The following is a 15,149-nucleotide window of genomic DNA, read 5'->3' as shown; positions in this document are numbered from 1 at the left end:
AGAGAGGGTGTAAATTTAATTAAACAGATATCATTCATATAATGAACAACTGTGCGTGGTTAATTCAAGGAACAACAGATAAATGCAACAAAAGGTGTCGTGGAGAATATTGTAAAAAACATAATTATATTTTAAAGAAAAATCCTCATGCTGGTTCATGAAGTTGTGTTGGATGTAACAACGGCGTTAGAGGATTATATCAGATTTGTAAAAATTGCGGTGGAGATCGATACAGAAGTTTGATGAACTATTACAGAAAAAGAAAGAACATAAATCCAAAAATAGAAAAACCACCATCAGAACTTGAATATTACTTGAAGAACAAAACAAAAGATTCCCATGATTCAGATGATGATTCCCAATATTGACAGCAGCAGAGAGGGTTCGTCTACAATTCTGTTTGGGACAAACAATAATCGTAGACGTGGTATTGACCTCTATGAAGAGTCACTGTTTTTTTTTTTTTTTGGTCTAAACACAAGGGTGACCATTCCCTTAAGTGGTCTGTTCACCCTCTCTGCTGCTGATACTGGTTAAGCCTGCTCTATCCTGCACTTCTAGGTTCGTCACTCTGTCTTGCCATCTGACGCCCAAAATCCAGGTCAGGGCTCTCGTGTGGAAGCGCTCAAGTCGCTTGATGTGCTTCTTGTATGTTGTCCAGGTCTCACACCCATGTAGGAGGCTTGTTAGCACAACTGCTTTATATACTTTTATATTGGTGGACAGTTTAATATTCCTGTCATTCAACACGCGAGAGTAGAAACGTCCAAATGATTGACTGGCGCTAATGATGCGTGCCGTTATCTCTTTGTCTAGCGATACATCGGAAGACATGATGCTTCCAAGGTACTTGAGGTGATCAACAGCTTTCAGTTGGGTGTCTTCGATAGACACAACCGGAGACCTATGGTGCCTGGGACAGGTTGGTGAAGTACCCCTGTATTGTTCAGACTGATAGGGAGTCCGAAAAGTTTCGAGGCTTCTGCAAAGCGAGTAACTATAATCTGGAGATCTGCTTCCGTGTGTGCTATGAGAACACAGTCATCCATAAAAAGTATTTCAAGAATAAGTTTCTACGCTATTTTGGACCAGGCATTCAGTCGGCGAAGGTCGAAGAAAGAGCCATCCAGTCTGCACTTTACGCACACATCTTTCTGGAGATCACGTGTAGCATGGTTCAGGACACATGTAAAGAATACGTTGAATACTACTGGGGCGAGAACGCAACCATGCTTCACGCCGTTAGAAACTTTGAGTGGCTTGGAGACATCCCATTTGTAGAGAAAGAGTCTCATCATGCCGTCGTGGAAAAGTCGCATCAACTTAATGAACTTCCTAGGGCAACTGAGTCGCGCTTAGATGACCCATAGTGCAACACTGTTAACCGTATCGAAGGCCCTAGTGAGGTCTGTGAAGACACCGTTGAAGGTCATGTTTTGTTCAATGCACTTTTCCTGTATGACTTCCGAGACATTACCGACCAGATGGTTGAGAAGGACTATATATATATATATATATATATATATATATATATATATATATATATATATATATATATATATATATATATATATATATATATATATATATATATATCGTTCCTTAAAATATACTAATGTAAATCAGCATGCATGGCCTACGAACCTTACATTTTCGGTTCATGTGGTTCGCGGGTTGAAGAAAATAAACCACCCTGTTCTAATATATACATGTTTATATACACTGCATCACATAATCAGTAGTAAAATTATAATATAAGTCTTATTAATACGAAATTTGAACATGATCAAAAATATGTACAATAACTGAGGGCATTTAAAGATATCAACTTATTAGCAATCAAACAGTTGATTTGCAATAGTAGATTTAGGTTTAAACACGGGATAACAGAAATACCATGTGATAAGTTCGTTTGTTGCAATATGCCATATCTATTATGCTATTTGTTTGTCTTATTCTTTTTTTTGTTTTGTTTTTGTTTCAGTGTCATGATAAATTCAGCATCGAGATCAGAGTCGCATTTATTTTTTTGTCACACTGCTAATAACTAATTGTTTCCTTACTATATCATCGCCGTTGCTATCAATGTTTTCCTGAGTCATCGCGCACTCTATGATAACCTTCTGCAGCTGAGATATTCTTCTGACTCGAGACACTGCCAAATGAATTAAATTTGACCATTCATTACAATCATTGACGCTCCAAACATTAGTATCCGCATTAGGTTATCCCTGTGATGAATGAATCATTATAGCATATCCTATAGTCCTATAGCATATCCTATAGTCCATGGAGATTTATCCATCGTTAACGCATACTCTGCAACATCAACATGAACCAAAACAATATCATTTAGTACAAGAGTTTGTTTGTCATTAAGTCCAGGAATTTCAATGTCGATATTTTGCCATCGTGTATCTGCTGGTCGATACCATAATGGTACAGGTAGATTTGAAAATTTCTCTTATGCAACAAAATAATTGTTGTTGAAGTGTATCACGAACTATCTTCCGACTTTCAACTATCAAATCATTTGGTCTCCTCAGATTCCAAAAATCACTCTTCACAGTCTCTGTAATTACCTCATGCATTATTTTACATTGAATTTTATCTGGCTTCAGTCTGATTAATTTTTTTAACTCTTTTAATAAATCATCAAGTGTTCGGTAATCATTAGTTATTTCCTCATAATAATCTCCAAACATTTTTAGCCATTCATGCAGAGATAATTAACCCATAAAAAGGTGGTGGTTTACCATGATCGCCACACATAATAACGGCTGTATTTCTCGTCAACAACTAATCAAGAAACGTTTTTATTATATTCTAAAGACACCGTGCATAATTCATCCCAAATAATAGTTTTATGAATGTATTTTTCGCCCATTCGTTCAGGAGTCCATGCATCTCCTTTCCGTCTAAAGAAGCTGTGATACATGTGAGATTTCATCCCATGCTTGCTCATCTCTCTGGCGAGTCTATGTATAGGTGTCAAAACAACCATATCAAAATTATGAAATTATTCAATCCATCACCTGTGGAATCTATGTCACAGCAGTGGAATCATGAGGTACACTGATAGGTTCACAGATTTCTGCAGCTCTTACCTTGTGCAGAGGAAATCCCAGAACAGGTCGCAGAACTACCATCATTAACAGACTGGGAGTGATACTGTCCATGTTAGTACAAAGTGCTCTTCTTGCATTTCATTGTTTTCTGCAGGGAAATGACCATTAGGCAGCCTGGTTACAACATTCCAAACTTGCTTCATTTCTCTCAGGTTCAGATCAATGAAGATGTTTTAGTTGTCCAGTTTATACATTACAAACACTCTAGCGTTACCCTTTCTCGCTTAAATGTCGTGCCTCAAGATGTACAAGACCAGTGCCATGTCCATGTGCTGCACCATTATTTACAACTGCAGGGTTGTCAGGCGGGATCACTCTTCCTTACCTCTCAAGTGTTCCCATAACTAGGCAATAGTTCAACCAAGCACTACGAAATGCGGTTTTAACCCTCAGTTATTCGAAACTCATAGTTTTAGGATAGGGGCAGCCACAGAGGGTGCTAAGCAGGGTCTCACAGACAGTCTTATTTGGGTCTTGGGGTCGGTGGAGGTCTGATGCCTTTAAGAAATATATATGCCAAAGCGATAGAATTTCCAGTCTGTGATTTAGTGCTGACTTCCGTTGGGGTACACGTCATCCTACCACTTCCTACTGCCGTGTTCTGCTTTCCAATTCTTCTACCAGGTCTCGTGGGTGCACAGACCGCTACAGTCGTCCAGATCAAACAGGCACTGCTCTTCATATGGGTTCAATGAAGAGCATTTCACTTCGCACAGGTTCACTGAAGGTGACCATCTTGCACAAACATTCTTCCAGTGGCCTTCTGCAACATGTAATACAGCATTTTCGCAATGTGGGGTCCAAAATTCGGCATTATCTGTATGCTTATACATATGAAATATATGTTCTTTTATGTTTTTATTTTTATATGTTAATTTTGATGCATGGACTTGCGTTGTTGTACATGTCATCATGTCACTTCCTACTGTTGTGATCTGCTTTCCAATTCTTCTTCTTCCAGATCTCGTAGCATCCACAGACCAATACAACCGTCAATACGGGCACTGCTCTTCATATGGGTTCATTGGAGAGCATTTCACTTCACATGGGTTCATTGAAGGTTTGACCATCTTGCAAAATATTCTTCCAATGGCGTTATGCGACATGTAATACACCCTTTCGCCATATGGGGTGGACAATTCGGCATTATCTGTATACTTGTACATATGATATATATTCTTTTATGTTTACATTGTTTTACTTTATATCTTAATTTAGATGTATGAACTATGTAGTCTGAATGTTAGAATTCCTATCTTATCTTATAATGCTTTCTTTTCCTTCCATGGTTGATTGCTGCAGGTATTACCCCTCCCCACTTTTTTTTCCATTTTGGGCTACACAGAGAGCGCTAGATGTGGCGGGCCCTCTATGTATGATGGCTGTCAGAGCCCAAAATTTTAAGCACTTGAGCTTCATTATGTATGTAAAGTAAGGCTAAAGAATGTATGAAGTGTACATAGAGAAGCTCTGCCATCATAGCAGTAGCTTTGATATACATTTGTATATCTTTTTACTTGAATTACGTTTTACTTCTATATATAATCTATACTGAGGTCACTAAAAGTGGCCTGCAGCAACAATCATGAAGTATGTTATTATTTCTTCAATGATGCCTAACTCTAAACACGCTCACCTTGCATTATCATTCCTGATTTAATTATCTGTCTCCTCAGTCTTGCTGTCCCTCGGGCTATAAACAAACACCTAACCATAAAACTACTTACGCCCGCGTAAATACATTTATAGGTGGTGTCATGAGGTTTGGTCTCCTTTTTACCTTACTCTGTAATGACATTGAGCAAAGCCTGGAAGGGCCAATTGAATTGCCCCATAGTGATCACATGGGTTTCATTGGCCAATCATTTGGCAGGGCTTGCAACTGTGCACAGTTACTTGAATTGTAATTAGCGTTGCTTTCAAGTGAACTGCAGAGGAGCAGAGACTCGATTCCAGTTTCAGTAACATATTTTGTGGGGAATTTTAATTCCCACCTCCACCCCTACACAGCCTCCCTTTAAATAATTACATGCATTTCTATGTTTGTGTGCATATGGATATGAATACTATATATATATATATATATATATATATATATATATATATATATATATATATATATATATATATATATATATATATATATATTGGATTGTAGTACATGTACATTCAATTTTTATGATGTGAATATGTATGTATGTATGTATATATATATATATATATATATATATATATATATATATATATATATATATATATATATATATATAGAGAGAGAGAGAGAGAGAGAGAGAGAGAGAGAGAGAGAGATATGGTGATATTGTATGCATCAAGTGTCATGAACAATAATGAACTTTGTTACTGCTGTAATCTCCTGGCTTAATAGTAATTCGTTCTTCCTCATTGTGCATTTCATTATTGATATTTCATTACTGATATTTCTTGCTATCCCTTGGGCTATAAACAAACACCTAACCATAAAAGACCCTGCTGTCTTATATTTGTCACAACTTTCAGCTCACCTGGCCACAAAGCCAAATGAGCTTTTCTTGTATACATACTGTATCATCCATCATTTGACATGCATCATCTGTCATGAATTATCAACTGTCAGCCATGATCTGTCATGCATTATCCATTGTGTCATCCATCATTTGTCATACATTATCTATTTTGTCATCCATCATTTGTCATCCATTATCCATTGTGTCATGCATTATCCACTGTGTCATCTATCGTCTGTCATGCAGTATCCACTGTGTCATCTATCATCTGTCATGCATTATCCATTGTGCTTCACCTATCATTAGTCATACATTATCCATTGTTTGTCATCCATTATTTGTCATGCATTATCCATTGTGTGTCAACTATCATTTGTCATACATTATCCATTGTGTGTTGTCCATCATTTGTCATACATTATCCATTGTTTGTCGTCCAATGTCAGTCATGCATTGCCCATCGGCAATTAGAAACCACTCTATCAATTTCAACCAAACTTAGCAGAGAGCATTCTGTCATGAAGTCTTCAAATTTATTTATTGCTGATCTTATTAACTTATGACTATGCAGTACTTTTTTGTCTCAATGTACCTATCTTCAAGGGGCCCCGAGTGGTCTAAAGCGCTGTCCATTACGGATCACTGCCATCTCACCTCTGTCTGCGTGGGTTCGAGTCTCAGATTTGGCCAATGTGGGTATGTGAGAAAACTTGCCAGTAGCTTCTCGTGGGTCGGTGGTTCTTTCCGGGGTTTTCCCGGGTTCTTCCTCCACCATTAATACTGGCCGCCATGTATAGCCTATCGTGTGCTGAAAAATGCCGTTAAACCACACAACACCAACACCAACACACCTATCTTCATATTTTACCCATACCTAAACCCATACCTAAAACTACTTTATCTAAACATTTTTCAAAAAATTTTGTTGGAAAGACTAGTTTGGGGATGATAGTGTGAAACTGATTCATAATGTCATACATGTGTGTGTGTATGTCTGATTAGGATTTTTTACGTAGCTTTAACAATTTTTTCAGTCATGTCGCTACAATGTCTACAGTGTGGCAGTTTATAGTGATGTCTAGCACTTGGGCATCATGCCGCAGACATGTAGCATGATGACACACCTAGTCACATTATCCTGACACCAGGCCAGCCAGTCCTAACACTAACCTCTTAATGCTGAGCGCCTAGCAAGGGAGCTGTTAGTACCATTTTTTAAATCTTTGGTATGACTCACCCGCGGTTTGAACCCACAACCTCCCACTTCCAAGGCGGACACTCTAACCACTAGTCCACCGGAGCAGTACAGTGCCCTACATGAACAATCCAGTAATTATTCAGTGTTGCATAGAATGGTTTATGGCCTCAAATTTCCATACCTTTGAACCTATCAACACCAGCCTGCATAGTAGATGCATCTTATGATTTAGGTTTGTCAACACTATAATTTGGTTATGGTGCCCTACTTTCAAAGCCCAACACACACACACACACACACACACACACACACACACACACACACACACACACACACACACACAAAGAGATTTAAATACATATACACATAAATGATTATTGACATTACAAATCTTGTGATATGGGGTTGCAGACATGGGCCTATGGGCCCTCCTGCATGTCATCAGAGGCAATCAAGGAAAGCAGGAGCCATGGAGCCTCAGTGGATAGTGTGCAAACTCATGATGAAACATGCGAGACCAAATCAAATCAGCCTAGGTTGGTTACCATGGTGTGTCCTTGTGCTAGGCATTGTACTCTAACTATCTTAGCACTAAATAACCTACTTGTGTTTATGTGCCATAAAACACCAAGCCAAACGATTGCTGTACTGATAGCAAGTTTATATGTCTGAGACATGCACACAACGTTAGGAAAATGACTAACATACAGTACAAATTAATGTATATACATGTAATATTGAATAAAAACTTTTTTGTATGCACTGTGCATGATATCAACAATTAAGCAAAGAGATGATGTGTCACTTCTGAAATATATATATTTTAGAAAAAATCTGATAAAAGCTAAAATGAGGTATATTTCTTTAATATTATTTCTGGAATGTCAAAAAACAAACCTTATGATAATAAAAAAAATTATTCCCATGTAGAATGTTTTAGGATTACACTATAACAGAATATTGACATCTTTTGATAATAAGGTGAAAAAAGCTCTTGTTAGAAATGTTAAATTGGAATTAAATTTAATAAATCTGTTAACAAAATAATAATGCACAATTTACAATCAATCTAATTAAAAAAAAGATCAGTGACATAACAGAGATCGGACACACACTGATACTTATTAATGGAAAACACTTATTTGTAAGATTCCATTTCTAACAATAACTCTCACTAACATGAGATGCTTATTCTGATAGGTTACTAGAAATAAATGGATCCAGAATTTCTAACGCCTGGGGGGAATGTGAACCTTAATATCAGTGCCTGTCAGATCTTTTTATTACAAAAGACCTTGATTGGAATCAGATTGATTTTACAATATAATAATACAAAATATGATATATATATATATACTGGCAACTGATTATATGAACAAACAATTAATATATATTGTGTTAATGCATATTTAACTTGATACAATTAATTATACAAATATTTGACATAATATAGTTCTACTTAAATCATAAACACATGACATCATAAGCCAACAATTTGCCATTTTAACCATTATTGCAGGTGAATATATCTCTACATAGCTAAACAAAAACAAAATCTTTTCATCCTTCCTCTACTAATCTTTAAAAAAAAAGTAAGGACACAGAAATAATATCTACATCTAGCTCCATTATATTTTTGTTTTACATCTACGCTATTCAAATGATAGGAAGATCATATGCTGTCACCTCTGCATCAGTGTTGGCATCCTGATTGATCAGTGTGTGGAGCAAGTTATTATACAGGAAACCCTGTCTTGAAAAACCACCCCTTCTACAAACAAGAGGTCTCTCATTTGAAGTTATTACATTCAATAAAAGTTAATCTGATATAAAGGAATGGTTTTTTATGATAAGTGTTCAAAAAGAAACATTTTTAATTTCAAGTCAGGCTTTAGTATACCTGCTCTATTTTCCATTTTAAATTCTCGGTGTTTTAGTATAATGTAAGTCATAAGATTTTACATTTTCTGGTAACTAATGGTTTTGTTCATGTTTTGGGGACAGCTACGCCTGGCCAGGGTGATTACCTCACAGTATATCCTTAGGAAAGGCACTTATTTCTAATTCCTTTTACATGATATAGCAATGAATATGCTCAAATTGCCATTAAAAACCAAAACCCAAAATAAGCCTCTTTATGTGCAATATGCCATTCTTTATAAAGTAGGTCTCACACAACTATTTAAAATGAATACAAAGGAACAGTAGCAATTTACTACGAAATGTCTTCTAATTATAGTCAGAAATTTAAGATGAAATCTTGTTATACTTTTTCATAGATCATTGAATATTAATGAAAGTGTGAATAGCAATGGTTTGGTTTGGTTTAGTTTGGTGTGTTTTGGCATAGCAACAGAAGCCTAGATTAAAGTGCCTTGCCCAAGAATACATCATGGACTGCTAACAGGTTTCCATGGTACATGAAAAGTTCCAAAGCTGTAGAGTCATTCGTGAAGCAATCAAAAGTGAAGTTTACATGGTTGGTCATTTCAAAGTGATTTCTTGCTTATATTTGTGTTAGCATATTTTTTAAAATTATTGTTGGCTTGGATACATCTCCTTCCATAAGTCTGTCTTGTAGCTTTTAAATCGCTTTATATAATAATAATATATAGCAATAAGAGTACCATAAGAGGCACAGTATACCTTTGCCTTAAGTTTAATAGGCCTCCATGTAAGAACCAGCGGGACATATCTGACTCCAGACATAAGTGACTAATAGGTCTCAGTGACCATGACCAAGGTATACAGTCTTAAAAAAAAGCTACTAAGTTGTGTAGGGACCATATTTTTTAATTAGACTTCAATTTATAAGCTTATTCATTACCCAAGTTGCAAGCTGTCCACAAAGTTTGGTCTTGGCCTGTGATATAGAACTAATGTTATTTTGCAGAAACCATTTTCTTCTCTCAGTGAACATTATCTTTGAAGCTTCTGACCCCAAAAGGGGCTTTACTTTGGTCCAGGTGCCTGATGTAGAATTAATGTTATTGTTCAGAAATAATATGTCATTTTCCACTCCATGACCTTGACCTTTGGCCTTTTGACCCCAAATTGATATGTGTCTATCTTACCCCATGTCTAGGCTATCCATCAAGAATGGTTTGGGGTTAGTCATGTAGAATTAACGTAACTATACAGAAACAATATTTCATCTCCCTGTCACCATGACTGTGGCTTTTTACCATAAATCAAAAGACTTGTGATAAGTACAAGCTTTCATAAAATCTGGTAACTATAGATATGGAGCTCTCAAGTCATTGTACAGAAACCACTTATCTTCTTTCAGTCACAGTGACCTTGATCTTTTAAACATTTTGAACCCAAATTACTAATATTCTTCTCTACCCCACATACAAGCAATCTGCAAATTTGGGTGGAGGCACGTTCTGAGAAATGATTCTTTTGTATGGGATAGGAAAAGTTAATAGAGAGACAGGTCATAACATAATATGCTCAAATAAAATGGCAGACATATGAGAAAAAAAACTAAAGTCTGAAACAAGTCAATAGATCACCATGACTTATGCTTCATGCTTCACTGAGTAGGGTCACTTCATGCCTCACTGAGTAGGGTCACTTCAGTGGGATTAAACATGTATCTCAGGAACTATTTATGGTTGAGTCTTGAAACCTTGTGAAGGAATGTCTCTCAGTAAGAAACACATCACCATCTTAAGAATAGGTTCTTGTATGCTATATTTCATGTTTGAAAATCTTGTTTCAATTTTTGCATTTAAATATATCCCTCTGAGACATTTTAGTGCAAGATTATAAATTGTGGTAAAATACTACATCTAAAGGAAGGGTGTAATAGAAGCAGTTCATCTAGAACTTAATTTCAATCTCTACTGAATGAGGTTTATTTTTGCATTGAACTTGTTTCTAAAGCTCTCCAGATTCAATGATAATACAACCTGTGTTAATTATAGTATCATGGCCTCCATTCTTACACTTCAATGACTTTGGCTAGCTTGTGGATGCAGTTAGATTTTTCACCTGTTATGTATTGTACAAATATATAACCTGGTAAAGGCATTTATGACTACTTCATTATTGCATCATAAGAAGGTAAATGTAACATATATTGTATTCATGAATTTAACAATTTAAAATGTAGCTGTAGTGAAATCACTGGATTTAGTCACCAGGATTGACTCTTAAACTTTAATGACCAATGCAAGAAAAACCTAAGCATTGTAATTGCCCTTTACCAGTCTGTCAGTTTCTGAACAGGTGAGCTACACTATCCTCTGACAGAACTTGTTTCTTCATAGGTTTAATTCTTTAAAATTGTGAAATAGCTATGATTTTTCTATATACATGGACAATTTGTGCACTTATCATTTATTGATGTTTCATACATGTTCATCAATCATGTTACATATTTAACTGAACATATTGCAGGTTACTGGACATGAATCAGTCTTTTCTCTTTAATGTGCAATTGCTTAAATTTCCCTCAAACTGAATGCTCTCTACAACTCGACACTACCCTTAAAGATGAGTGTGCAAAAACATTACACAGTCGGTTTACATTCGTACACATGGACAATGTTCAATCCAACATCCAATCCAATCACGAGCAAATATTCAATCCAATCATGAAACATACACAGTCCAATAATGAAGTGCACATAAAACAATCATGAATAATATTCAATTCAACCATGAACAATGCAGTCCAATCAAGAAAAATGCACAATCCAATGATTAACAACACTAACTCATGAATGAAGATAAACTGAATCATTTAAGCACTTGATATCTAGAACAACCCACCATAATCAAGCACTTACCAAATGAGCAATGAGTTGCTCTGAGTGATTATCTGCACTTGGTGAAGTTGTACAATGGTGGATATATAGCTTTTAGCAATTGGTAGTAATGTCTCTGCTGTTACATACCACTCTAATACATATGATCTTATTCTAACACATGATCACTGTTGTTACATGCAGTTCTAACACATACGATCCTAGCCTAACATTATCGCTGCTGTTACATGCCACTCTAATATATATGATCCTATCCTAACACATGATCACTGTTGTTACATGCAGTTCTAACACATATCATCCTATCCTAACACTATCACTGCTGTTACATGCCACTCTAATACATATGATCCTATCCTAACACGTGATCACTGCTGTTACATGCTGTTCTAACACATATGATCCTATCCTAACACATGATCACTTATGTTATGTGCAGTTCTAACACATATGATCTTATCCTAACACATGATTACTGCTGTTATATGCAGTTCTGACACATATAATCCTATCCTAATACATGATCACTGCTGTTACAGCAGTTCTAACACATATGATTCTATCCTAACATTATCGCTGCTGTTACATGCCACTCTAATACATATGATCCTATCCTAACACATGATCACTGCTGCTGTGCTGATAATGAAGATAAACAAATGAAATTGTATTGCTATTCATTACAGGTTATTTATCATATGTTCATTGAAACATATTATAATGAGTCTATTCAAGCATACTGTTCTCATTGAAAACCTGCCTTCCCATCAAAAATTGAAAATTTCACCCCCCCATAACAAATGTCAGAAAGAAATATTTCTGCAACAATTCTGGAGCAGTCCCATTTTATATATCAAATAAGAGAATTAAAGTTTCATCATAAGACATGTCGTAAATTCTAATCATTTATCATAATGGATACATACAAAAGTAAAGAAAATCATCATGAGACATGTATCACACCATATAAGAGTTCAGGGTACGATCATGAGACATGTACCACACAACACACAGGAATTCAAGGTACCATTATGAGACATGTCACATACTGGAATCATCATCATGAGATATGTTACATGCATACTGCATCATATATAAGGTTCAATTAGCTTCATAAGACTTGTCACATACTAGAAGGGAACAATTCACAAAATGAGTTACTGGTATGCCACAAAAGATGCATATAATAAATACACACTGTATCACATGTAAAGGTCTAGATGCATATCAAGACATGTCACATACTATAAGGATTAATCAGCATGAGACATACTGCACAGGGGAAAGATAAATTATCATAAGACAAGTCACATACTGTAAGATTTAGTCATCATGAGTCATGTTGCATATAGACATGATGAATCATCATAAGACATGCCACATACTGTAATAATTAATCATCATGAGACACGTTGAGTACAGACATGATGAATCATCATAAGACATGCCACATACTATAATAATTATTCATCATGAATCATATTGCATATATACATGATGAATCATCATAAGACATGCCACATACTATAATAATTAATCATCATGAGACATGTTGAGTATAGACATGGTGAATCATCATAATACATGCCACGTACTATAATAATTAATCATGAGACATGTTGAGTATAGACATGATGAATCATCATAAGACATGCCACATACTATAATAATTACATCATGAGACATGCTGCAAACAAAACAATTCTGCATTTTTCAAATTGCACTTTTCCATATTCTGAAAAATATATATGTGCTGAGAAGAAAAAAACATGATCTAAAAGCTATTCTTAACATATGTTTCCATTCTTGATTCATATTTTACCTTTACACACAGTCTCTATTCCAAACACATACATTATGACAGTCTAGTCTCCTTTATCTGAAACAATTGGCTTCAAATAAATGTATGACATAAACATGAATGCCAGATAAACAAGACAGACCCTTTTATTATGGCCTTAATGTGACTTCCTTCTGGTCCCAGTGTGTGTTTACCTGTATAATATGAATTCCTTCTGGTCTCAGTGTGTGTTTACCTGTATAGTATGAATTCCTTCTGGTCCCAATGTGTGTTTACCTGTATAATATGAATTCCTTCTGGTCCCAATGTGTGTCTACCTGTATAATATGAATTCCTTCTGGTCCTAATGTGTGTTTATCTGTATGATATGAAGACTGCACAAAATAAGCATTCATTGCACTATACAGACCCCAATGTGTGTTTATCTGTATAATATGAATTCCTTCTGGTCCTAATGTGTGTTTACCTGTATAATATGAATTCCTTCTGGTCCTAATGTGTGTTTATCTGTATAATATGAATTCCTTCTGGTCTCAATGTGTGTTTACCTGTATAATATGAATTCCTTCTGGTCCCAGTGTGTGTTTACCTGTATAGTATGAATTCCTTCTGGTCCCAATGTGTGTTTACCTGTATAATATGAATTCCTTCTGGTCCTAATGTGTGTTTACCTGTATAATATGAATTCCTTCTGGTCCTAATGTGTGTTTATCCATATAATATGAAGACTGCACAAAATAAGTATTGATTGCACTATACAGACAAGCTGAGGAAATATAAAAAAGAAAAGGCCTGTCTGTAAATATATGACAAATAGAAACACACTGTGAGGGGAAAGAAGGGGGCATATTTGTTTATTACAAAAATAAAAATAGCTACAAAGATAGGAAGAAAAGTTTATGATTTATTCCTACATGTAACATAATATTAAAAGAGAAAAAATCAAAACACCCTAGACCATATTCATTCCTCTGATGTTCTTTGTCATTCTTATCTACCACTTTTCCATTTTTGCACAGCTTATATTACAATCTTTATAAGTGCAAGCAAACAATGCCTACATGACCTTTGATGGTAAAGTTTTTAAAAGGTTTTGAATAGGTAAAGCTTGCCAAATAAGCCAGATAAATACCAGATAAAGGTGACTTGACTGTTTTGCTATTAAAATAACAAGCACAATTATTTACCATAATAATACAGAGGTATAGAGGAGCTACTAATGTGGTAATCTTTCATATCTGCTGCAATTAATTTAATTAATTAAGCCCCAATTCCTTAAAAAATTCCTAAAACTAGCCAGACATCTTGAAACAAGATTATCATGAACAGTACATTATACATTTGCCAATGTTTAATAGTCTTCTCTGCAAGCACTAAATACACTAAACTTAATGTGCAGAAGCCATTATTGTCTTATTATACTTAATGTAATATGAATGACTTCTAACCTTTAAACCCTAAAATCTATATGTTAATGTACTAACCTAAGTGCTAGCCATCCACAAATGTTTGGTCAAGCAACTTTCTCAAGATCAGAAGTTAGTCTGCAAAATCCATTTTTTTTAACCAGTATGAACCTGATCCTTGACTTTCTGATCCCAAAACATTATACCTTTTCCATATCATGTCTCCATAAACTTTAGGCAAGGTAAATGTTGTAGAAGGTATGCAAAAGTAATTTTTCTTCTTTCAGCAGTAGTGGCCCTTGACATATCACCTGTTGACTCCAAGATCAATAGA

Source organism: Sinohyriopsis cumingii, chromosome 4 (genome assembly GCF_028554795.1).
Source record: "Sinohyriopsis cumingii isolate HCF-2022 chromosome 4, ASM2855479v2, whole genome shotgun sequence".
Classification (NCBI taxonomy): Eukaryota; Metazoa; Mollusca; class Bivalvia; order Unionida; family Unionidae; genus Sinohyriopsis; species Sinohyriopsis cumingii.
This window is presented reverse-complemented; position numbering follows the sequence as displayed.